Raw genomic sequence first — 26,462 nt, forward strand, 5'->3', positions numbered from 1 at the left:
TGCGGGGCACTCTATTTTGTTTATGCTTATGGTTATAAAGTAATACTATGTCCATGTGCCTATTGCTTATAATAAAAAGGAAACGGAGCATTAAAAAAGAAGCAAGAATTGAAAAGATGAACCTTCTGGTGTTTTGCATGGCTGCATACATTGCATTTTGTAGAGTTAAATGAAAAGTCAAATTCTCTACTCTCCAGTGGTGGCATGCAGATAATATTTTGCCGCAGTATGGGGCACAATTACTCTGTGCCCTTCTTAGAGAAATACTTGTTTCCTTAATTGTTATGTAGGTGACAGCTGCTTAATATTAATTACTTTCAGGCAGCTCTAGAGCACACGAAATATTCATTGTAATTAGACCCCTGCTTAATTTGCTTACTGTAAGTTTCTATTTATTTGCACCATCAATTCATGTGAATGTCCTGGATTTGGAAAGGAAATACATCTGAGAAGAAAGTCTTGATTTATTTTCCCTACAGATGTTTTATGCTCATTAGCAAGCTTCAAAGAAAAATAGTTCCCTTGATAAATACGATCATGAAATGTTTCTGGTTTAGGAGTGTTTGATTTAAACTTAGATTAAATAATTTCGTTTTCATTGAAAGGTATCTCTGTAAATCTCTAGACCTTAATTTATAGTGCAATGCTGCATTCCAAACGAACGATGTACAGTTCTGTATACAGGGAATTTAGATGTTTGGAAGGCAAAGCTTTGTGTTAAACCAACCTAGGATATATTTGTCAGCGTCTGACATTTACGTCAGATGTATTATGCAAAAACTTCAACTAGGGGGCAGGGGGTGATTTAAAACTCCCCTGCAGCGTCCTTAAGCTACACTTAAATAAATCAGTATGACTTCCATTTAAACATAAGAGTTTCAAAGAATTTTCAGACATCCACAATTTGCTCCAAAACACATAATAGTGAATAACACCAACATGGAGGTGTGAATGAGAGCTGCCTATGTGCATCTCCGGCCTTTCTCTGAACAATTCTTGGAATGAAAGTACCCACATTCTATGCACCATGTCATTAGTATATATCAGTGGTTCCTACATTTATTTTTAAAAAAGCAACATTTTGTCTTTAATGGAAAGGTTGAAGCTTTTCTAAATTCAATTGAGGACACCAGTTGTCCATTATTCTTTGATACACTTACACTGCTCCCACAAATCAATCAATCACATTTAATGAACGTTTTAGCATTTTCAGTTTACATTTTGCCTCTTTATTTATATACACAACCTTTTAATATTATTTAATGTTCTAAGCATTCGTGGGCCCCTGAGTATGCGTCATGGACTTTAAGGGGTCCCTGGACCACCACAGGTTAAGAACCATTTTATTGTATTCTATTCTTTAGTATCTATTCTGTGATTCCTTTAGTTAGGATATTATGGACACTTTGTTCTCAGTGAAGAGTAAAGAACTTTACTATGTAACATTCATTGGCTAAGAATTTCACAGTGGATTCTTTTGGGTGATAGGGTACTGCAGACCACTCTAAGGGGCCGATTCCGATTTCGGTCGGAAGGGCTCTGAACCATGTTCGCAGCCCTTCTGAACGAATCGGTCAGTGCCGGTCGGATTCCTTTCTCACAGAGCCATTCTGATGGGCTCAGTCGGAAAGGAATCCGACTCGGATTTCCGGATTGCGGATGACAGGGTCGGAGAGCCTGTCCGCAGTCGGGAAATCCCTCAGTACTCCCCGGTCGCCTCTTTACGACCGAGGGAGTACGATGGCAGCTTTTCACTACCTTTTCGTGCCGGTGTGTCCGGCACGAAGAGGCAGTCGGAAGCTGTCTCAGGGGGCCCCCAGCAGGGCCCCCATGGGTGTGAGGCTGCTTATGGCAGCCTGGGGGCACCCATGGAGCCCCTCCGTTGATCCCTGCACCCGGTGGCAGGCACCTTGGGGTGCCAGCCACAGGGTGCAGGGATGAACTGCATCCCTGCTTTCAGCAATGCAGGCATTTATTCCGCTCGGAATGCATGCTTGTAGTGCTAAGTATACGAATGTGACCGAACCCTGTTCGGTCGCATCGTTCTAGCAGGGCTGTAACCGACGACAGCAGGTCGGTCGGTTACAGCTCCTAGCCGATGTCGGACGGACTCAGGTCCATCTGACATCGGAATCGGCCCCTAAGTATGCATGTTTCAGAAATATCTTGTTGCAATGTTTTTGATGGTTCTTCTTCGAAAGGTTATTCATGCTTAGATCTTCTTTAATCTTCTTCTCATTCTATGCTCTTTCGTGTGACATGGGATATGATTAGGGGGTTAACTTTCGTCCCTGCATTGGAAGAATTATGACAAACATTGTTGTTTAGTCGACTAGTGCTTCCTGTAAAGTAGATGTCCTAAAAAGAAAAGTGTGTATCAAGGATCAACCATCTTTCTCTGCGTTTTCCACTTAGCTACTCAGCTCTCCTTTCTAAAAGCCATTTGTCCTCATTGTGCTATCCCTTTACACTTTCTTCAGATTAAGGGATGGTCTAGGTTCCTAATGTAGTGTATAGGGTTTATCATCCATCCTTTAGTTGTTACTTTTGTACAGGCTAAGGAAGTGTGATTTGCCACATTGGCATCACCCTTAAACAACCCCCAACAGGGTCTCAAAACCACTTATCTTGAACCTACTCTGGTGTCTGGCATCTACTGCACAACTGTCTCCCCTCTGGTCTTTTATGGGAAATGTAATCCCTCTGCTTCTCTAGGTGAAAAGGCTACTCCAAGCTAGGGCTAAGGACTGTGGTTGTTGCTTGCTTCATTACTGCAGCTGTCCACCCACCTATTTCTATATGTGCCTATAAACCTCTCTGCTCCCCTGCTGGCATGTTTGTAATGCTGTCCACAGTAGTGGTGCAGATATTCGTGCGACCTCCACTTCTGGTTATGTTCTGTTTTCTGGCCAGCCTGTATTGTCTCTTTCAACTCATCACCTATTCTAACTAACAACAGCTACTCTTCCATCTCCCTGAACCTTCACAGCCCACCCTCTCAATGCAGAAGATACTCCAAGAAAGTATCCTAGCAGGGCACAGGGCATCTTTTCTTCTCGCAATTGTGCATCCACTAGTTGTTTCTTTGAGTAATAATTCAGTACGTGCTTGAGCGTTTTGTACCAGCCAAACTGAGCATCTGTATTCTCATTGGAAGGTTTTATAAAGTCTCTCATTGCATAAACTCTCTCATCTTCTATTTCACTAGGTCAGTTCCATGAACATAGATACCATGTTCCACACTGCATCCAAAAAGCTACTTGAGATATTGCATTGTTTTAGACATTTTTGTAACACTTCATGCCCCTAATAAGAAGCCAAAGTATTTTGTTGATGGGTGGCAGGCAATTCCATTTGATGTACTTGTTTGGAAGTGTGTTGGTTTCCCAAGTGCCATAGTCGTGAGGTTTTCTGTATTTTTCATAATGACAAGAGGTTTGCTCTTGCTGGGATAATTAATTTTAGTCTATTTTGTAGTGGAAATGAGTGAGAGACTAAAAGATTAGTTTGAGAAGGCGTGTGTGTGTTAGATTCGAAGGGCCAGGTTATGTAGTGTGGCTTGTTATTTAGTGTTTCCTTGCTGTGTATAAATTGCAGGTGTGTGGCTGTAAGTGTCTTGATGAGTTCATGCAGTGAATGAAACGAAGGAGTCCATGAGATGGCTTCACATGTGCTCATGCCTACCATCACTTAGGCGTTTTGGTTCCATTTCTAGGGTTAGGTTTGATGCTCAGTTCTATGGTGTTCTTGCCCTCATTGTGATGGAGGATAGCACATGATTCTGCTTAGTAGAATGCTTAATCAGCCTTTTGGGGAAAGCCACATTTTTACTGCCTTCATGAATGCCATATGGTGTAGGGGGTTTCTGATTTTTCACTACAAAAAGGAACACACAGGGATATAAAGGAAAAAGGGGAGCCTTGCACCCCAAGAAAAAGTCACAAATTAGATCCCCATTCAGAAATATTTCCGAATGGGGATCTAATTTGTGAGTATTTCTTGGGGTGCAGGAAAAAGAGGATTTGTTAAAGTGTTTCTGATTGTTGTCCGGAAGGAGCTCCATAGTTTAACTGCCTGTACAGAGGAGAAGAGTTCAGAAATGTTTCTTCTTGTAGGAAGCAACTTTGAGCAGGTGTGCCACTCAGTGTGCTTTGAAGATAGAATATATGTCAAAGTGTAGCCAGTGAAGTGCTTGGAGGGCTGATTTTTATTAGATGGTTCTGTATGCAAAGGATTGAATTGTTGCAACATTTTGGATTTTCTGAGGCCCACATAGTATTAAGCGTTGAGCCACCTTTTACTGACCACTTGCATAGTCTAGACAATATATCTTCAATGGATTGGTTGCCTGGTGATTCTGTGGAAAACCTAGAAGAGCCAAACATCTTAAAGGATTTGCATGGTGTAGAATCACCTTCTGTGGCATGCTGCACTTATTTCACTTGTGAGACCAGTAACAGTCTAGACTTCATAATCCCTTTTAGGTTTCTTACTTCAGTAGATGTGCTGGTAGGGCCAGATTTTATGCTTCAAGGTCTTATATTCTCACCAAATTTGATATCTCTTTCGGGTTAGGGTGGTTACTGTACTCTTGATGCCTGTGGAGTATATGCGTTTGCCCAAAACTACTCTGATAGTCTGAAAGCAGTATATATTCTGATCTGGTTGAAAGCTAGTCTTTCTATCAGTTTCCTAAGGATGGTTGATTGTAAATTGGGGTGGAGAAAGGTGGAAGACTTGGGCCCCTGCACTTGTGAAAATGTCTCCACTCAAGATACCATGCACTTTTTCCTGTTTTTGTGAGCATTATTTGCACATTCGCAAACGTTTTATTTGACCAACTTTAAATGACAAGGGCTTACACCAGGCCAAGCAGGCTTTAATATATTTGCAGATGATGAATAATTCATGAGAAATTTTTAATGTTGCTAGTTTCTTGATTGCGGCAGTAAGACAAAGGAAAAAAAAGAGGGTCTATATGATCTGACATTAAATAATTGCTACTTTTTATGTAAAATGGTTCTCTTGTATAGTAGGCTGATGAAAATTGCAGAGTGTCAATCTAACTTCTCTTAAACTTTTTAAATGATGTACAGTTTGTAACCTGGGCTATGTATTATGTGCAATTGATTCCTGTTTAACGAATTTATGTTGTTTTTAAATTGATTTTTAACTTGCTTTTATGGTTTTAATTAACCGAATAAAGTGATTATGACTGACTGGATTGGAGATTGGACTGCAACTGGTAGCAGGGTCAGTTAGATCATGATTCTTCTTTTTGATGAATGGCTTGATGTAGGTGATCTTCTCAATGCCAGTCTGGTGGGTGGTGGGTGTATTGTCTCTTTTGTTTTGGCCCAGCATCTTGCTTTTGAGATGAGATTGTAAGTGATTATGTTACAGAAAGCTGGTGGTTGATACTGGACTGGCATACTTTAGATTTAGGAATTGCGTGAGCAACCTATAAAGCTGATTGATAGTGTATTTTACAATGGTGACCTGATTGAAAAAGCAGCCCCTGCATATATTACACATAAGAAATATGGGTCAAATATCATGTGCAAAATCCTGGGGCAACCCACTAACAAAATATGTATTACTTGTATAAGTACTTGTATAAATGAACATGCATATGTCTATGATTTATTTGTTTGCCATGCGCATGGCATATGATGGCTTACCATGTGGTAAATCCATCCCAGTCCATTAAGTTACAAAAGTTAAAGCCTATGGAATGGGGAATTACAGCGTGTAAATGATTTTTGCAGTCAGTAACACCACATAGCATTCCTAATTCCATGGGGTTTAACACATACCTTCCCCAAGAAGGTGGTAAATGTATGCAGGACTGTTGAATTTGGTGGCTGGGGAGTGAAGGGAGCCCCAAGGATAGGCGAGGGAAGTGGCCCTTAGGATGTCTCCCTCCTATCTGGAGTTTCGTAAGCAACTGAAGACCTTCTTGTTCTCCAGATCTGCCGCAGCTTAATCCGCTTCCCACTGATCCTCGGCTATCTAGCGCCATGAAACCGTTTTCGGTATAAGAGCGCTCTATAAATATTTTAAAATTCAAATTCAAATTCAAGGTTACATCTGACGGGGGCATTATATGCTCCCCTGTCATAAGAAAAACAGGGAATGAGGCTTGCTAATGTTATAAGCTGTTTTGTAACACGCTCAATTACTACCGGAGTATCCTGGCGCGGTATACCGCTGGGGAACCTGTTCTGGCTTTCCCTGTGGGATGGTCCCTACTGGGAGTCCCCAAGGTGAAGCCAGGCATCCCCAGCCCTGATGGGGCCGTTGTGGAGATTAGGCAAGCTAATGCCCAGAGTTGCCAAGTGGGACCCCTGGTTAGAGTAGGCACCGAGGCGAGAATTATTGAGTCAGCTGAGCCTGGTCCACAACCCTGCCGCGTCGGGAATTGAACCCTGGTCCCGGGCCGATTCCTGCTTTCGGGTCTGCCGCCTCTAACCAGTGAGCCACACCACTCCTAATGGCTCATGTGATTTTACTGTGGGAATTACTGCACTGCAAAATCAGGTCTGGTTCTGCCACACCCGCAAAAAGGGTGTCATTAAAACCTATGACTCAGAATTGGGCAGAGTGGAATTACATGCTATAATTCCTTTCCAACTAACTCGAAATCAGGCCTTGATCTAAGATATAACACTGGGTGGCCGCAAATGGAAGGTCACGTTACACATGAAGCCAGGTCAGGGTGTTTTTTTTATTTTTTATAACTAAGGCGATTATCAATTGATGTGGTTGTAGGTGGCATAGTGTTCCAGGTAGGAAGGTGCTGTTGCATTTGGGCCCATAAACAGAGGGCATCTCTATGACTCAGCTATTGATCTCCCTGAGCAGCTTGGGCTATATTGTTTAAATTTGGAAGAATGAAAAAACATTTTTCCCTTCTAGGGTGCTGTACCCAAGTTTCTTCCGTAAACCATGAAGGTTTTCTAATTATCTAAATTGGCATCCTCCACGATACCATGTTAGCTAGGGAAATGTAAAAATAAAAAACGCCAGACCTCTGCAGTAAATGAGGAAGATCATAATACACCAAAAGACAATACTTTTCCAGGTCTCATCTCTTGCTAATATTCCTCACGGATGTGCTTTTTAAATATTAGTGGGGAGATTCCAAACGTCCATAGAAAAAGAATTTCATGAATCAAATTTCTAAAGTAGAACATCTTCGGAGGCTGAATTAAAATAATGAAAGGAGAACTTCAGCAACGTCACAAGAGTAAATAGAAAGGTAATAGAAGATAGTGCAGTTCAGACTACTGCAGAAGAATAAATCCTGAAACTTACAAAGTTGCCTGATTGTGCATACCTGGCAAGTTGATCTCTTAAAGGCTGCCAACTGTGATGAAGAAACAATGTATAGTGTCCACACCTGAACAGATACAGGATGGATGCCACACGCTAAACACACCCACTTACAGGACCCACATATAAGTGCCAATCTGTCACACCAAAAAGACACCATGGGAGGAACATTTAGAACTGGACATATGTACAGTCCGCCTCAACAGTCAATGGAGCTGTAATGTAGTGTGAAGCAGCCTACTGTTGTACATGACACTCCATAATTTCATATAGAAGAGGCTATATTGTCATCAATGGTTTATTGTACCTGTTTTTGTAATTATTTCAATATTTTAATCCGATGGTATTCACAAATATACTTTAACTGGATAAAATAGAAGGGCAGAATATTACATTTTAAGATTTGCTAAGGTTTTTCCCATAGAGTTTCTCCTTCCTTCGTTTCTGTAATTATTTTCCAGTGCCCCCTGTTTACTCCTGCTATAACTGTTTTATTATTATGAAGTACGACACTTTACCATGTCAGATTAGATCTTGTTTTTAAATGCTATTGATGGCCCTTAAATTTCACCTATAGATTTAGGCATTTCTAAATGACAAAAGATGCCTTGAGTTTTAGACATAAACTGCATTTAAAAAACGGACACGTGGACATTTGGTGCATACAAAGTGAAAACAATGAATGAGGCCTGCTCAGATGTTTTCAGTCTAATGAATAATGTAAAACCATGCTCAATTAATTTATTCATGGTGGATTTAAATGTGTTTAGTTTCAATTTGACCTCACTATAGAATGTACATTTAATTTGGAAAATGTGTTTTGATCTTTCAATGTAGCATATATATTTGTGCTGAATTAACACACATTTTAAAGTGTAGAAAAAAGCTGAAATACACAGCTCCTGATTTAGTTTGCTTTGGAAAGGTCTCTGTCCATCCATGAGATAAGAACGGAATGCCTGCCATCTGTTTCTATTTCTTCATGAAAGACCTTCTTATAATTTATGCTTGTAGCTTGCTTTTCTCAGTATGCAGTTGTTTAAACAAAGCTTTATTCATTTCATAACCTAGAGTGAAACTGCAAAGCACACATTTGCAACACATTAATTATTGTAAAATGTATTCACAGTTTCCACCTAAAAAATACTTTATTGCTGGAGTAAAGGTTTTCTGATTAGCTTAAAAAAGTTGAAAAAAACTGTTTCTTTAGCAGGAGGAGGAGATGAAATTTTTTAGAGCAAAATTAAAATGTGTCACAAGAACTCGCCTGATTAAGGACGTAAAACTTCTGCAATTCCAATTGGACAAACTACAAAGAGCAAGTTGCATGTTTTATTGGAAATATATACAAGCTCCTAGCTGAGAGTTGTGGGCTTTTGCTTATTCTTTTTAGCAGGACGCTTGCAGAATCACACAGCTTTTTCTGAGTTCTGCAGAGGGAGGAGGTGCCCATGGGCAGCGTCTGTGAAAAGACACAGACAGGCAGACAGTGAGATGAAGTTCAGCGCAATGAGAGGAAATCAGCTATAAGGGAACAAGAGCAGATTTAAATGTAGACTTTTGAAAACGTGTTTAACCTATGCATATATTTCTTTTTATGTGAGATTTTGCAATTATTAATTATTGATTTAGCTCATTGCTAAGCTCACTCTTGCATTACATTTCTTGAACTCTTTATGAGTTCTGACTGACATTTATACCTCATTTTCCATAGAAACATATGGAGTGCTTATATGCAAACTATATGTTCTGTATTAATTTTTATTTTTACCAATTTTCAATTTTGTAACCTGATTGATATCTGACTAATGAATGAAGAGTCAGAGAAACTTACATTTTGATTGGAAAATAAATCCCCTTAAAACTGCTCACAACTAATTATTGCCTTAAATATTTATTTGCAATTGAATTGCACATGTCTATGCAAAGTCTCCTTTTGAGTCATCACACGGTGGCAGATGTCCATCACCTTTGAGCAGAAAACAAAGATAGTGGTGTTTTTGCTAGGAGAGATTACCATGAAATTTCCACACCATCACTCTGCTGTAGCTTTAATGGTACTATTATTGTGTCTCTGTAAGTATTTTCATTTCCTATTTGTATGTGGAATTCTTTGCACGCTAGACACAGTGTATAGGCAACACAAACACACTTGTCTCCCAGATCTGCCAGTCTTTGAGCCAAAGTGATGGCCAATGTGAACAAGATCACACATTATGAAAAACTCAAAGGGACTTTTGACCAACATGCAAAAGGGTCAATCTATAGAGTCCCACACAGAAGGGCACATCCTTGTTCAGAAGTAGGGATTGAACAGGAGAAGCAAAGAAACCTTCTATGGGCTGTAGGGAAAAAAAAGCAAAAAGGATTATAGTCACCAAAAAACATAATGAATCCAACACTCAGTCTGATGGTCCTTGCTCCTGAAGCAGTAACATGGAAGAAGATCATCCTATTGGAGACATGCCACATTTACAGGAGTGGTCTAATCTGCAACAAATCCACTGCACATCTCCTTCCTAACTTAGTGCCCTTTATTGATGGGGCAATATAATTGATGTTACAGACAAATGAGCTATCCTCCGTAAGGCCTGATGGCACAGAGAACTAATATATCCACTGCATTGATCTGCGCCTGACCTTATGGTCATAATTTCATATTCAAGTAGGTCAAACCAACCTATTTTCATTTCTAGAACAATAGGAAAAATACTATATTTTTTTGCAGAGTTTTATATAGCGCGAACTAGAACCGAACAGAATCAGTTATCAGAGCGCTTTAAATAGCACCAGTTACGTTACATGAGGACACACTTTCATTTTAGGCACGGGGAGATTAAGTGATTTGCCCAGAATCACAGAGGGTTTTTGGCGTCGTTACCGAGACTCTAACCCAGATCCCCAGGTCCGAGGTCCAGCGCCTTAGCCGTTAGGCCAACCCCTCTCCCCAATATTACTATTGAGTTGGTTATGAATAACAATTCATTATCTTTCATTAGAGCCAAACAATCTCCCTCTGGGTGAACGTGTGATCTACAAATAAGCCTGCTTTTATCAGATATATGGAAGGGCAGGCAATATGGTAGAAACTGCAAATCCAGAAGATTTACCAAGTCCACCTGTGACATAGCTTTTGAGGACTCTTGGTGATTGATGATGTTCTTAACAATCATTTTGTATATTCTGATAGTGAAAGCTCTGCCCTGGATACAAAGTGCATTTGTTATGGGAACAGGAGGGACACAAATTTAATTGGTTGAGTAATCAGCTGGCATAATTTATGAACCAAGATCCCTGAGCAAAATTAGTGTCAAACGTTGCTCTTTATTTTCGCATTCTGGCATCTGTGAGAAAAAAGTGAGATACAGGTGCATTCAAGTGGACCTCTTTGGAGATATTTGGCAAGTCCAGCCACCACAGTTGGGATGGTGCTAACTGAAGGGAAAATGGATGGGGACAGTGCAAATCCCAGAAATAAGCAATATATGACAAACTAGTCGGCCTCAAATTTAGTTTTGACAGGGGAAATATGAAAACTGCTGACACAATGCCCCCATATAATTAAAAGCACCCTGGAGAGAGAAATACATCCATTGCTATCATGGTTGACAGTTGTAATTGAAGTGTATGAGTGTATTGAAGTATGAATTTACCCTGGGATTTCTTCAATAGCAGTTGACTAAGAGCACACATCATAATATGTTCTGTAGGAGATTTCTACGTATTGGCCACCAAGCCATGTGTCCTTCACATGAACTGTTTGAGGTTTCTATAATGCTTGTTACAATGGTGGAGATTGGAACAGCCAGTTGCCCAGGCATGGGGGGGATATAAACTCCCATTACATGTCTTAGCAAAACAGGAAATGGGCGAAAACTTGTAAATATGTGGATATCAGACTTCAAGCAGAAGAGGAGGAGTTGAAACTCCAACCTTTGCTTGCCCATTTCAAACAGCATTAAAACAAGATAGAGAAATCAGTTAAGTATTTGGAATTATATAGTGTAAATAAATGGAGCACTTAAAACAACAGATCACACAGAACTAGCTAACAGCATACAAAAGGCTCTGGATGCTGGTGTAAAAGAGACTAAATGTAAAATTGTATGAAAAAGTTGCTAGTAAGAGTAAAAAAGGAGGTTCCATCAATTAGTCAGTTTCCAGATGGATACTGAATAGGGGAGTTTTTAGGAGTATTACCAAGGATCAGGATCTGCAAACTGAGTATGAGCTCTTAGGGAACCTATTCCATGTTCTGGGAGCTTTACAGAAGAAGACTTGGTTAAGAGCTTCTGATTTTGAGGAGGGCAGATTTACCTCTGGGATGTTTCTGTCCTTCTATTACATATTACATGGAGTTTGCTTTTAGGTAGGAGAACAGACTGAACTGAAGTAATATGTATGTGAGTGAGCCTATTTAGAAGTCCACTCTGGCCTCAAGTGGTCTCTTCAGTTGTAAGGCATGTAGAGATTTGACAGGCTCTAGTTTATTTTTCAGTTTCCAGTTACTCTTTTACTGATGTTCCTTGGTGAACCAATCATTGGATGCTCTTTCTTTGCCAGATATAAGTGTGAACAGTGCTAGTATATTAATATTTAAATATTTGTCAGTGTACTTTTTAGGTAATAGTTTGCATCTTAGGGTTTTGAGGTTTTTAGAAATTCTGTATGGAAAATGTCCTTAAAGGGTAATATTCAACTTAGATGGCATTTCAATGGGACATTCAATGTATGGGCACTAAGATCAGCACCAGTGTTCTCAAGAAATCCAAAGATCGTAACAACTCTTTGATGTACAACAGTTTTCACACTTCGTCCTTAAAATAGCATTTACCTTATTCACAATTCACTAGAAACAAGCGTATCACTTCAGATCCTGTCTCATTCGCTAAAATACTTCATGGGTACAAGCAGACATTTCTGGCACGTGGTTATCCCAGTGAAATAGTGGACAAAACAGAGCAACATGCTTTATCCCTTGATAGAGGGGATCTTTTGAAGAAGCAGGACAGATAGAAGATGCCCAGAGAAGCGTTTGTTTCTACTTTTTCCATGCATTCTCATAAAATCTGATTTCAAAGGAATATTTGCCAATCCCCCACTGTTCACATACAAAAGATAACACAATTTAAAAGAGGCTTTAGCGCAGTCCACCGAAACCACTAAGGTTGCACAGAGAGGAATGGTGAAATGTTTGAACTGTTCTCACTGCAACAAGTACTGACTGATCATAGCATCTACCACCCATGGTCGGGCAAACCTATTCACTTAAATTGCACTGCTGACTGTAACAGCCAACATGCCACTTACGCTATCAGGTGTCCCTGTGAATTGTACTATGTGTGTAAAACAGAGAGATCACTACGCACCAAGATCACGGAACAGAAAAACAGAATCAGGACCAAGACCCTTAGATCACCATTAGCACTACATTGGCATGAAAACAAACACCCTATCGCTCAGATTAAATTCACCACTTTAGAGATGGTTAAAATTCACCCTGATAGGGACATGTCTAAATTGCTGTCTCAAAGAGAGACACATTGGATCTGATTCTTGGGCACACTCACACCGAAAGATCTTAAGGACAAACTGGAGTTGTCTTGTTTCTTGTGATTACTCTATTTAGAGAAACTTTTACCTCATTCCCACTCATTTTTGTGTTATGTATCATGCACATTAGGTGCACAACACTTCTGTGTATTACGTATCCTTAAAAAGATGTATTGAGTATGTTTACATATATTTTGTTCCCTCATGTTATGTCTTTTTACTTATTATGGTCGCACAGTCCATTCCACTCAGAATTATTTTTGTTTCATTTTGCACAACTGTCGTGTTTATCATGCATTTTGAAATATGTGTCATAGCATCTTTATATTTACTTTTTAACATTGATGAAGCCTCTTTCTGAATTTGGTATTTTTTGAATGTGCTATTTTTATGAGCAAACTATGATGTTGTGTTTCATCTACTTGCACATCCAAGTATGTTTTCTTTCACCTTGTTGTCATTAATTTGTACTGTTTTTGGGATCCTTTTTATTGGGAGTCATTTATTTCACGTGTTTGCACCAGCTTGTGATGATTTCACCTTGCCAAACTTTATTACGCGTGACAGTGTTGCCATTATGGAGATTGTGTTTTCAATTGTGGATCACGTTTCTGGCGCCAATGGACACGTTGTGCATTTTTTTCATTTGTGCTGCATTTTTGTATGTATTGTTCACTGAGACATTGTTCTATTTTTACTGGGTTGGTTCCTTTCCTTTTATTTTCCTTCTTTTTTTCCCAAGGGTGCATGTTCACAGAACTTTATTTTTGCTACTACCGGACACACTCAGCAAACATCCAGTGTCCATGGTTACTACCTGCATAGGAAATGAACATCCGTCATAGTTGTAGTCCCATTTCTATTATTGTGGGTTATGCCCATTATGTTCAGGTGGGCACTTCCGTATTTAGTTAAGAGCGTCCTACGGGGTTTACCATACAACACACTTGCTCCAGAGAGTCCCTCTTCGGACCAGCTTTTTGGAGACCTCCATCCATGAGCTTTTCCTGGTTTCCTTGACATGATGAGCCACTTTGAGGTTCTGTTCTGGAGATGGAGGTGCCTCTTTTTTGGGTTCTGTTTGATTACATCACTTTTTCGTTTTGCAGTTTTGTCCCCTGGATTGTAGCAACAGTCTTTCTTCGGTCCTAATGCATGAAGGTATATTTTCATTCAGCGCGGGTGTGTCTGCTTGGCACTTGGGTTTCCGTTCACTACTCATATTTTATATTTATTTGACTGTTGGTGATGATGGTGGGCACACTTTTAACATAGCAATAGCATGTGGTCTCTTTTTTACATGGCTTGTTCACACACTCGCAGTGGAATCTGGAATTCCTTACCATTATATGCACTTTTGAATTTGGGACTGATGGCATCTTTACATCTTAAGTTTTTTTGCATATCGTTCCGTTCTCATGCCCTGCCCTCATTTAAGCCTCTTTCCTTTGTGTTCATTGTGAATTCACAAGTGAAACTATACATTATTTTGTGATATTGATTTTCACAGATTTCCCTGCTAAAGGGCTTTTGTCATGCCCAAAATGCATTGGAATTAATCGTTGTGACTACATCATCTGTTGTCCGTATGATTTTCAGTTCCTTTTGAAGACTTATAATACATCTGCAAATGACTGAAAATAAACCTAATCGAGAATAATCGTGTCTTATGGCTTGGATTGCGAATTGGATACAGTGACTCATGCCGTGTTTACAATGTTTACCATGGATTGATTTGCTGAATTTGTTTTCCATTGTGCAGTTTATATTGTGTACACTTTCATAGTGACTTGTAGTAGTGCACCTAGTGTCCAGGATAGTCATCCTGGTTCTTCTTTTCCTTTTGAATCAGGCAGCTGGCATAGCCCCCTCACAGGGTGCACACTGAAATAACCATTGTTTGATAACAGTGTTAACATTGATTAGTATAGGTTTAGGTGAGTGCATCCCAGCTGTATATATTTCGTTTTGTTTCACTTTTCAAAAGCAGGCATTTTCCTTTTTTACCATTCTGTGTGCCTCTCCTGTTTGTGTGTTGACTGTCTGGTTTTGGAATGACAGGAGCTTGGGATGTGCATTCACTGTAGACAACCACAAAGAGGGGGGGGTTATGTGTGTCCTGCCTTTCCTGGGTGACTCATAGCTGAAAAGACCTTGGCTGCATTTAGAGTGGTGGGAGAAGTTTCATTCACACCTGCATAGGCTGTAATTCCTTTGCAAAATGCTGTCTCCACCTCCTGTGGTCGTTCTGCACCAGAGAGGACAGAACTGGTTGGGACAGGGATCAGAGACCCTTGCCACAAACAGAACAACGATAAAGTGGGGTATAAGTATTGGAATTTAAACCCCAGATATTTAGATCACTTCTGGACTCAAGAGGAACCTCTGCCAAGGAGAAGAGCTGGAGAGCTGTAAGGAGGAGTACTGCTCCTTTGCTGGGTGTGCTTTGCTGGTTTGGCCTGCAGTTGCTGCTTCTACCAAGGAGAGGCTCAACTGGTACTTTGTTGTGAACCTGCTTGAAAAAGAAGAATCTCAAATGGCTCATGCATGCTTGCCATCCTGTTCTGAATTCTCAGAGCGACAACGACTTCACCTCCAACCCACTGACCTGCACCTGAACACCTCTGCAGGCTCCTGCATTTAAAAGGGTACTGCTTCCAGTTCTTGGGCCCTAACAATAGTGTGGTTGGTGCTGCAAAGCAAGAAAAACAACTCCAACGCAATCAGTGATGCCTCCAGTAAGGCCGTGTCCTGCACAGAGGCCGGGGGTACCAGTCATGAATGCACAACGCACTGCCCCTCTTGCACAGCAGCTTTGACACCTGCCGACACCTGCAATTATTGACCTTCCTGACGCCAGCGCTCGCACCGATGCCATCACGCCAGCGCCTGCATCCCGTTATCACATGGCGAACAATGCGGTACAAAAGGGGGTGATGGATTAAACCCAGGTCAGTTGACTGGGTGTGAGTATTTGATTGGTTCAGATGCTCTGTCCATCACCACCCCCTTTTGTACCGCTTTGTTTGCCATAAGTTGGCAAGGTATGCTCAGACGTGAGTCCCTTGCTTCCTTTGCCACTGGATTCAAGCAAGCCTGGCTGAAGACGGCTGAAATGCCAGAAACCGGTCTTAGGAAGCTTGTTTCTGGTCCAGGGAAGGCATGGCTTGGCATTTCGGGCTGAACTGTTCCCATGAGGCAAAGGGTCAGACTATTTTGCATATGGCCATGTCTGAACTGGGGTGGCAGAGTGGCTAAAGTACGGTGATGGATTAAACCCAGATCTATTGACTGGGTGTGAGTGTTTGATTGGTTCAGATGCTCCATCCATCACCATCCCCTTTTGTACCGCTTTGTTCGCCATAAGTTGGCAGGGTATGCTCAGACGTGAGTCCCTTGCTCACTTTGCCATTGGATTCAAGCAAGCCTGGCTGAAGACTGCTGAAATGCCAAAAACCGGTCCTAGGAAGCTTGTTTCCGGTCCAGAGAAGGCATGGCTTGACAGTTCAGGCTGGACTGTTCCCATGAGGCACAGGGTCAGACTGATTTGCATATGGCCATGTCTGAACTGGGGTGGCAGAGTGGGCTAAAGAACGGTGATGGATTAAACCCAGATCTGTTGACTGGGTGTGTGTGTTTGATTGGTTCAGATGCTCTGTCCATCACCACCCCCTTTTGTACCGCTTTGTTGGCCAATCAGAAGAGGGAAGCTGGAAGGCTGGATTTTGGCTTATTATAAAGAAAATTCTATAACTCCTTTTCTGTGATCATTATGATAAGTCTAATCAGTGGTAAGTTGTTGAATTTATTCTAACTATCATTTTGATCCTTTAAAGTATCTTTCTTTTAATGGTTATACTTTAATAAAGTATTCCCATGTTAGCCTATGGAGCCATTGGCTACAATTGGGGAAGAACTAAAATGTCAGTTTTTTCCTCACCAGGGCATAAAAAACATCCTTTATAATGTCCCTGCTTACACAAGGCACCCTATCACTGAGGCACCTAGAAGAGGCTTTAGGGATGACATATATAAAACTAAAGAAGTTAGTGACTTTAGAAGTACCGTTAATTCCAAAGTCGAATTTGCATATAAATTCAATTTGATAGCAGTCTGCAAGCCAGGGCGTGTTTTTAAAATGAGAGCAAGCATCACAGTAGTCCACACTTACATACTTTAATTCTACTAGGCCTCCAGGCATACATGCCCTACCACACACTAGGGACTAACAGGTAGGTTGTCAGTACCTATTGTACTTATATCTAATTACCATGTACTTTTATCTGAGCAGAGGTCAGGTTAGCAGGGCTCAGGGCACAATCAGAGTCGGAAAACCAGCATCTAGTAGTCAGAATGGGGGGCAAATAGGTCCTGGTTTCTCACACATCCCAATACAACTTAGTTAAATTTCAGGTCCCAGCATTGGTACTTGCTTCGATTTTAGGGATTTATCTCCTCACAGCATGCCATTTTTTCCCTAAATATCCTTGACTCTTTACAAACCCTTGCCTCAAAGTAATCCTCACAAGCCTTCCCAGGCATTTGTCAATTATTCATGCTTATCAGCTATTGTAATCGTCGCCTGCTGGTAAGTCAAAATGTTGCTAGAAACAATGTTTTTGTCCTTCAATAGAAACTTAAAATTGCTCTTTATTTTATTTATTTATAAAGTTTTATATAGCACGAACATGACCCCTGCAGATATCAGAGCGCTGTACAATGATTACGGTGACATATATAAAGATGTTAACATCATTGAGCAGGGACAAGGTGTGGGAACCTCTTCTAGAGAGCAAACCACATGTTCCAGGTGGACAGAAACCATTAAAAGAGAGTAAGAATATAGCTTGGTAGAAATACGCATGCATGCAGGCAAGGTATAGATAGATCAAGTTATGGGGTATAGTTCATCCATTCACCAGCATAGATTTGTTCATCAGTATCCTATTGACTTCTTTCTTGAATGAGGCAGTTGATGGATTCATTCTGATTTCAGGCAGAAGTGCGTTCCAGATTCTCAAGGCCATGCCTGAGAAGGTTCTTCCATTACAATTGAAAATTGCTGTTCCATACACCACATTCAGGATCAAATCAGTGGTTTTTTATCGGTAAACTCAGCCTGTCATAGAATGAAGTTAGCATCTTTCTGTAATTGTTGAACATATTTGCAACACAGGAATTTTTCCCAATATCATCATCAAAAATAATATGTAACGAATTGGAATATAACTGACCTTCTTGAATTAAGACCATTTCATAGATCTCATTCTTGATTAGTGGTATTCATGGATTTGTTATTTAGTTTGGGCCCAGCTGCACATTTGGGGACATATTGAAGACATAATGAGAAGATTATGATTAATTTCCAGTCCTTAATAGTCCATCGTCTTATGGGCCATAAGCCTCGACTATATGTCTATTTTTCTTTACTTACAAGGCTCTTCCTGAAGTCTTATCTGAGTGTTTCCAGAATTGGTGTACCTGGATCGGTGAACCCATTAAAGTATTTAAAGCATGGGTTGTTTAAATCAAGGCATGCTAGTATCCTCATTTGATACTCTTCTTTCCTACAGATGTTAACCGTGGAAACAACCTTAGTTTATCGTCCAAAGCTAAAACATTTTCAGGCAGGTGTTTCAGCACTACAATTGACAAACATGTTAATATTACCACATCTTCTAATTAGTAGGCTAATATAGAAATGTATCTTAACATGTGTGTGATCTTTATGTGTACTAATATGGACAAAATTCAATAAAGCAAATAAAGAAAATGGCATAAACTACAATTTTTTTATTAAAGGAAAAAAGAGGATTCATTTTTTAGCTTGAGAATTCTTCCTTCCACGTTAGAGGAATATCATGTACAACTAGCTTAGTTTATTTAGACACATGCAATATGTCTAATGGGAAGTAACTTTCATCTCCAACGACACCCACTTGATGTTTCCAGTCATCTAATCCCCAATTGTGGTGCCAGAAGTCCAAGAGTAACTCTAAAGATTTGAATACTCCCCATAGGATGTTAATGATGGTCTTTAGAAGCAATTATTAAGTAAGATTTAATTCTGTTAAATTGACATTCACCTGTCACCTGTGTAGCATGGAAGCAAGTAGTAGGATATGGTTATAAACCAGAGGTAATTGAGAGATGCTATAGAAACAACTGGCAATTGAGTGGTAATTGTGTGACAAAGCATTATTTTGTTGCAGAAATTCTTTCCAGCAGAATGGGAATACTATTGCCAGCTTTAGCTTTCAATAATGGAGGTGAAGTCAGTAGAGGCTAGTCCAAGGACCCATTTGATCAATGGGTCACGTTAAAACTTGACCTTGTCACTGATACACGCACTGCAGAGTTTGGGCCCAGCTGCATGCCTTGGCAGCGGCACCTGCTACTTTGGATGAGCATTGAAAAGGTGAAGACAGAAAACACGGATATATACCAGTGCAGCAACCAAAACACTCTCATGAAGAAAAAAGAAAGAGTGACTTTCAGCATCCCATGTGTTGTGCAGAAAGACTCACCATTCTGCCCGATAAGGTATCCGGTTTTCACTGCAACCTGGATGGCTAGAAATTGTTATATATTGATATTTACTAACATTTCAGTCTGGGGCAAAAACCAACACACTCTCAATGCTAGTGTTTGCAAGTGGCGATTGCTGTTTTTATTAATGTTTTAATGAAAAGTGCCCTTCCCCTCGCCACCTCCAATTGCGGCGCTATTTAATTAGATGCTGCAATGCAGGTGGAGAAATATCCGATGGCAAAATAATCCAGGCACAACGTCTGCACACCGTACATTGAGTGTTAATGAGGCAGTTAAATAGGTGTTTCAAGTATTTAAACACGTTAGGAGAACCTTTTTTACTAACAGGAAGTGACTTGTAAATTAGAATTTATTCTGATAACTGGTAAGAGGAGAAAGAGTAGGGTTCTTTCCTTAATTTGGGCTGCTCCTCCTGTATGCACACACAGTTCAAAATGGTGGAGCGTTCAGAATTATTCTTCCGTTTGCCTATCCAAAACTAAGGGCCATATGTATCGAATTTCGGCCTTTGCGAATGCTAATTTGACAAATGGTATGTATCAAACATGTTTGATGCAAAATAAGGAATAGCAAAATTTGCAATTCCTTATTTTGCGATTGCACTTAAGGAATCGCAAATTTTGCGATTCCTTAAATGCAATGTATCAAACAAAAAATATTCAAAAAATGTCATTAAGGATTTGCAAATTACCACCAACTTCGAGTTGGTGGTAATTTGCGAATTCTTTTCAAAAAGCTTTTTTCCAAAAAACAAAAGGTGCCATATGACGCCCATACATGCCCTTAGGGCATGTATGTGCGCCATATGCCCCCAAATGTCTTTTTCAGGGGTGCAGCAGGGTGTTCTTGAGACACCCCTGCACCCTTGAAGAAATTCCTAAATTGCGATTAGCTAATTGCTAATCGCAAATTGCACCTTCATTCCTATGGGACTCCTGGCCCATGGAAATGAATGGGTAATTTGCGATTAGCAATTTGCTAATCGCAAATTAGGAATGGTAAAGAATCGCTATTTAATAGCGATTTTGTACATACATACCGTTTTGCATTTCCTAAATAGCGATTCCTTAAAATTCGCTATTTAGGAAATGCAAAATAGTTTGATGATACATATGGCCCTAAGGCTCCTAAATTCACCCTAGATGTAATAAACTAAGCAATATCCAAGAATTATGGGAAAGGAAAAAAAACACAGTCTCTTAATTTGCTGATGCTAATCTTCCTCTTGCAGAGATTTGTACGTAATGAGAAGGACACAGATTTCTCTGACGTTTCTGAAGGACGCTTGCATTTATCCATGTGATATACCTCTACTGGATTCGTTAAGTTTGCATTGCAACTGCCTGGTCTGAACTAGTTGTAGTTTTTGTTAGGCAGGCTTTTAGTGTAGCTTCCCATGTTTGTAGGATCATTCTTCTCTGAGGTACAGCTCTGCTTTACAAGGCTTTTGATTGTGTGAGCTGTGAAACTATTAAATTTCCCATCCTGCACCATCCAAGTAAACTTTCTACCATGTTCTATGTGTGTGGATATACTTGGAATGGGCAGAGTAAAAAATGTATAGAACTGAACTTTAGAATTAAAGGTTGGTACTTCAAACATTTTGAAAAATGTAAGACAAGAGGAAATCCCAAATCCAGGTTATTTAAACTACTTGTATAATCTAGAGCTCTAAAATTCCCAAACCCTTTTTTCCATGAATAGCATGCCTTCCTTCAGTACATTCAGATGTAAATCAAGAGTAAGTCACAATCAATCACAGGAACATCTATGGAATAGGGTTCATGGTTTCTGGGCAACGTATTAGACGTTGTGCCTTAAATGGACCAGTTAGTTCCATTCTTGAAATTAAATTCTTGAATGGAAAGGATTTGAGGATTTATGTGGGAGAACTGTACAAACTTAGCATTGGTTTATGAGAACTTCGTAGGGAAATTGTGAGGTAAAATGCACCATTTGTCTTCCATTTAAAAAGAAAATTAAGTTGGGCTTGTTGACAATTCAGTTGCTAAGTGCTTGGGCCATTTGTTATGCATGCATTAAGGCCCTTGTAGCCATGCTATGTGACTGTATACTGTATATTTATGTCCCTTCTTTCCAGACAAAAGAACCTGCTAGCTTGAAAACAACAAGGTTTGACCTTTTATAAGAGAAAGTATTTGGTGATAGTTGGGCGACTTGTGTGTTCCCCAGATGTTCTATAAACAAAATACCACAATAAAGCAACATCTTGGGCTGTAATCATATGCAAGCTGGCAGGAGTTCCTTATGCTGCAGTTTGAATCAGCAGGGGTCAAAGAGAGTGCTTTATTAACAGGACGTAATACATGAAGTTTCTGTTGTAAGTGGTGAATTTAAAAGGAATACACAGAAAATATAGCATAGTAGATTATTTTGACAAAGGTACAGTATTTTAGATACGTGGACACACGTATCTACTTTGTGAACAAAAAAGCTGTAAATTCCACAAGATGTTATTATAGCAACAAGGTAAAAGAGCAGAACACACAATTAAGTTGGAATGTAGGTTTGTTGCAGGCCATGGCACACGTACAAAAAGCAGTTCAACAAAAATCAACAATTAAAATGTCACTGTTTCAGCCAGGTAAACACACCCAGGAATACATACTAGATTGCAATTACGAGTCACACGTCACGTACACAGTATAATAAAAAATACTACTTGATGAACCATGCCCAACCCTATCAGGAACACAAATGAGAAAATGTACCCATCCATGAAATGCCATGGCGTTGATAGACAACCCATTCAAGAAAGGGCAACTGGTGAAAAACACATGAACGCCCAATGGCTGAAAAACCTGACCCAAAGCCCACTCTCTTCTCTCTACTTCCTATTGTACGTTTTTGATGAATTAATTACATGATTTCTCCAGTCCCCCGGACAGATAATACTGTCTATAACAAGACCGAACAAAAAGCAGAGGTTCATTTATAAACCTATGATTGCTTGAAGCGGAATCAAAATAGTAATTAGGCAAAGTAAATACACAATCAGTAAAAGTAGGCACAAACTGCTTCATACATGAGTTTAAAAGTTAGCATTTACATTTCCTCTGCCGTCTCTTTGTGTTTGCTAGCAAATATTCCTTCCTCTACAGTCAACGCTGTGCAGTTTCTTCATTTAATAAGTGTCAGAAAAGAGCATCTTTGGTTACCAGACGCTGTGTTGACAGCAGCGTTGTGTGCAACGGACCTGTGTGTATATTTACTTGCTACTCTGCTTGTTGTCAATGAAAATATCATTTACCGGTGAATGTTAATCAAGAGTGCCTGCCAATCTCTGTCTTCTAAACACTGGCACCACAACCAAGAATCTATAAATTCGCATTTATCTAAGCTGATACTGTACTTTTTTCAGGTGATGTTCTCTTGAAATGAAAGCTAGTACACTAGTTTGAACAATTTATTGACTCACAATTGCAGACATAATACAAACAAAGTAAACATGCTGTTCCTGCTGGGGGACTTTTGTTCCAAATCCCTTACTCGCTTCCAATAAGAACATTTCTGAAAGGCACATGAACCGTCACCAAGGATATAATTGTGTTAAACTGACGATGGAAAGGATTATGTTCTTTTCAGGCCTGATTACTGAGCGGATGTGACCTGAAATCACCTGAACATTAGTGGTTGCACAGTTTCCTCTGAAAGTGTAATTTCAAGAGAAGACTTCAGCACGGAAATAATTTGCCCTGGCTCTCTGTGTGTAGCAGGCGGATGGTAATTCCTCTTCTGGAGAATTTTCCAGTGGAAGAGAAGGGCCCTAAGGGCACATCACTCCCCAGGCCCCGTGCATTTCCAGGGTACCCCGCTTGTGCTGCAACATTTATTTATAGCTTGTAATAAAAGCCTGATTTAATGAATGACAAAGCAGCTAATGTGACTAGTTGTTGCCAGATGCTGAGCCACACTTTTGTGCCGCTGTACATCCCTTTTTGACGCTCGGGTGGCGCAATGTGCTACAGCATATTTACAAGGCGACACAAAGCCACTTTACCAGGGTTTTCATGGCCTTGGAAAAATGTGCCCCTTTCACGCAGAACACTGTGTGAAAGGGACATTCCATAGGTGTTGCTGTGGGTGTTCCCACGCAACACCCATGGAATCTGAAGCATTTCCAGATTTACGAGGAATCGTAAACACGGGAATACGTCAGATTCTAACACCACCCCAGGGGTAGTGTTAGGGAGGTGCAACAAGGCAAAATAACTTATTTCTCCTCTTTCTTTCCTCTTTCTATGTATGCTGCATTCTGCAGCACACATAGAAGGAGGAAATTGATTTGATTGATTGATTTTATGCACAAAGGTGTCCCTTCCTGCACAAAATCAATCTTCCCTGCAACGAAGGCCCCCTTGCAATATGGCGCAAATGTGCCTGCGTTGGAGCTAGGCTGCTTTATTAGCCAGTGAAGGCGTCAGTACAGGAATACACATATTCTTGCAAATACTCCACATTCCTGCACTTTTAGAATGACGGAGCACGCCTCTGCAAAACTGCTTGTGGCACTGCGTTGCACCTTTCTATTGTAAATGAAGCCCATTGGTTCTTTTCTTTTCCCATACAGGACCTGTTTGTTTTATTTTTATTTATAAACAGGTACTAGCCCTTGGGAGGTCCCCCAAGTATTGTTTTTCTTAGGCCTCGCATAAGAATCTGAAATGACTGTAGTGATGGAGGAAATAAAGTTGGTACTGCTTTTCTGAGGATTATACGTGACCACTCTTCTCTGAAGACCACCGTTGCTCATTTTACGTGCTTACGAAGAATGAGAGGGGCATATTCTCAAGGAGTTATCGCTGTGTTAACGGCACTTTATCGCTGCCAAAGTCTCAACAAATTTATCGACCCATTCACAAGCTGGTGCTAACAGCCCATATCACCAGTTTACCTGCGACAGCAGCTGCAAAAAACATTGCCACGGATGACCCCGCATTTATCGCTAATGAGATGCAGAGTAGGCATTCCCGTGCAAAAAGCCACAACAACAAAACTACTCCGCAACATTCTCAAGGACCAGCCAGATCGGCGATGAGAACCCAATCAGGCAATAAGGCATGTTAGCTGCAGGAAATTAACACCTGCTCTGACCTGGTGTAAAGTCGGACGGCAGCCAGCACCAGAAAAGGGAGCCAAGGCCAAAGCCACACATGAAGGGCAACAGATGCCATGGAGCCACTGACCATGCAGATGGGAGCCCCAACAGGCCCACAACACCCACCGCCCCACCCCCCAGGACCCTCCCCCGGACCAACACTGAGGCAGCACAGAAAAAGACAGAGACCATCAGAAAACCACCAACCTCACAGACCCAACATCAGAGCATGACATTGCCCACTGCAGCCCTAAAGGGACAACTATCCTCCGCATCCTGATGACCATTGTTCCACAGGCTGACAGTACCAACACAGCGGACAACCAACATCCCACCTCAGACAAAGCTGCTGGCCGTGCTGCACGTGTCAGCCCCTGGTACCCTCCAACCAACAACCGCCAGAGTCAGAGGAGTCTCACAGCAAGCCCATTACAAGTTCCACACAACGGTTGAGGGTGACATCATCACCCTGGTACCACGCTATCTATACCTCCCCCCACACTGCGCAGGAACAGCTGGATATCAAGCAAGGCATCTACAACATTGCTGGCTTCCCACCTGTGTGAGGGGGCAATTGACTGCACACATGTCGTACTTGGGCCCCCTGGCAACACTGCACACAATAACCGCAATGGAAAGCACATGCATTCCATCAATGTGCAGGCAATAGTGGACCACCCGGAAATCTCCACCAACGTGGAGGCCAACCACCCAGGCAGTGTGCATGACATGTATGTTTGCGCATTGTTCTTGTTGACATGCAGACTGGATGACAATGTACATTGTGACTGTTTGGGCGGTGTTGCCAATTTGATGCAGGACAGTGGACTTTTGGACTACGGGACGGATGTTAGGTTGTACTCGTACGTATGAATCTAACGGTGTCCTGCTCTGTTTGATGTGTTTGGCCTGTTTCTGGGCATGAGCGGACCCAGTTGTGTCCCCTGTTCTGCAGTGTCGGTGTTGCACTTTGTACAGCATTGTCGTGGGATGTGCTGTTATTGCTATGTATGTGTGCTGCAGTGTGCCACCGGGATCAGGGACATGATCCAGGATCATTGTGGGTGTGCAGTGTGCTACACATCATTGTGCATGTGTGTCATTGTGCCCATCTTCCCCCGCTCTCCCCAGTCCCTGGTCGTTGCTCACCCTGTTGATGTTGTGTCAGATCCTCTCGAGCTGTGTCCTGACTCCCACCTCCTTGCACCGTCTCCACACTGATGACTGTGGCCTCCATTTCCTCCAGCTCCTCCTGTGGCACAAGACTCCCACCTCCAGTCGCCGTTGCTGCCTTCCTGTTGGCAGCGGATCTGTGCTTGGTGTGGCTTTTCACATCATGCCAGCGCCTCTTGCCCTCCTCGACACTCCGACTGCATTCAAGTTAGTCTCATTGTGGGTCAGTTGATGGTACTGTACTGTCACCTCCGTGACACTGACCTGGTTTTGCTGTGGACTGCACCCCATCTTCCTCTTGCTCTTCTCCTTTGCCTTCCCCGAACACGGGGTTCCTTGCTGGTGGTCTGTAGGGCTTGTGGGGTTGGTGTTGGCCTCTGCACTGGGTCTGGGTGCATCCATGTTACTACGCACTTTGGATTGTTTCTGGTGTGTTGTTTCTGTATTTTATAGTGCATTTTCCCACCACACGTTTGGGATTTGGAGGCCTGCCCCTGGTTTTCACTGCTTTTTGTATCGCAATTGGCCTCATCGTAACATTTTTTGCTTTTCATGTTTCTCATTTTTGTGGCGTGGGGTTGATTTTAACGCGGTCATTTCACGCGGTATATGGACACTATCGCATCGTACCACCGCGTTGTGAATACTTAACTAACATGGCGTAATTTTCCAGCGATAGACTACAATATTGAGAGTTGCGTTAAGTTACTTTTGCGATGGTTATTACATG

The sequence above is a fragment of the Lissotriton helveticus genome, chromosome 2_1 (genome assembly GCF_964261635.1).
Source record: "Lissotriton helveticus chromosome 2_1, aLisHel1.1, whole genome shotgun sequence".
NCBI lineage: Eukaryota > Metazoa > Chordata > Amphibia > Caudata > Salamandridae > Lissotriton > Lissotriton helveticus.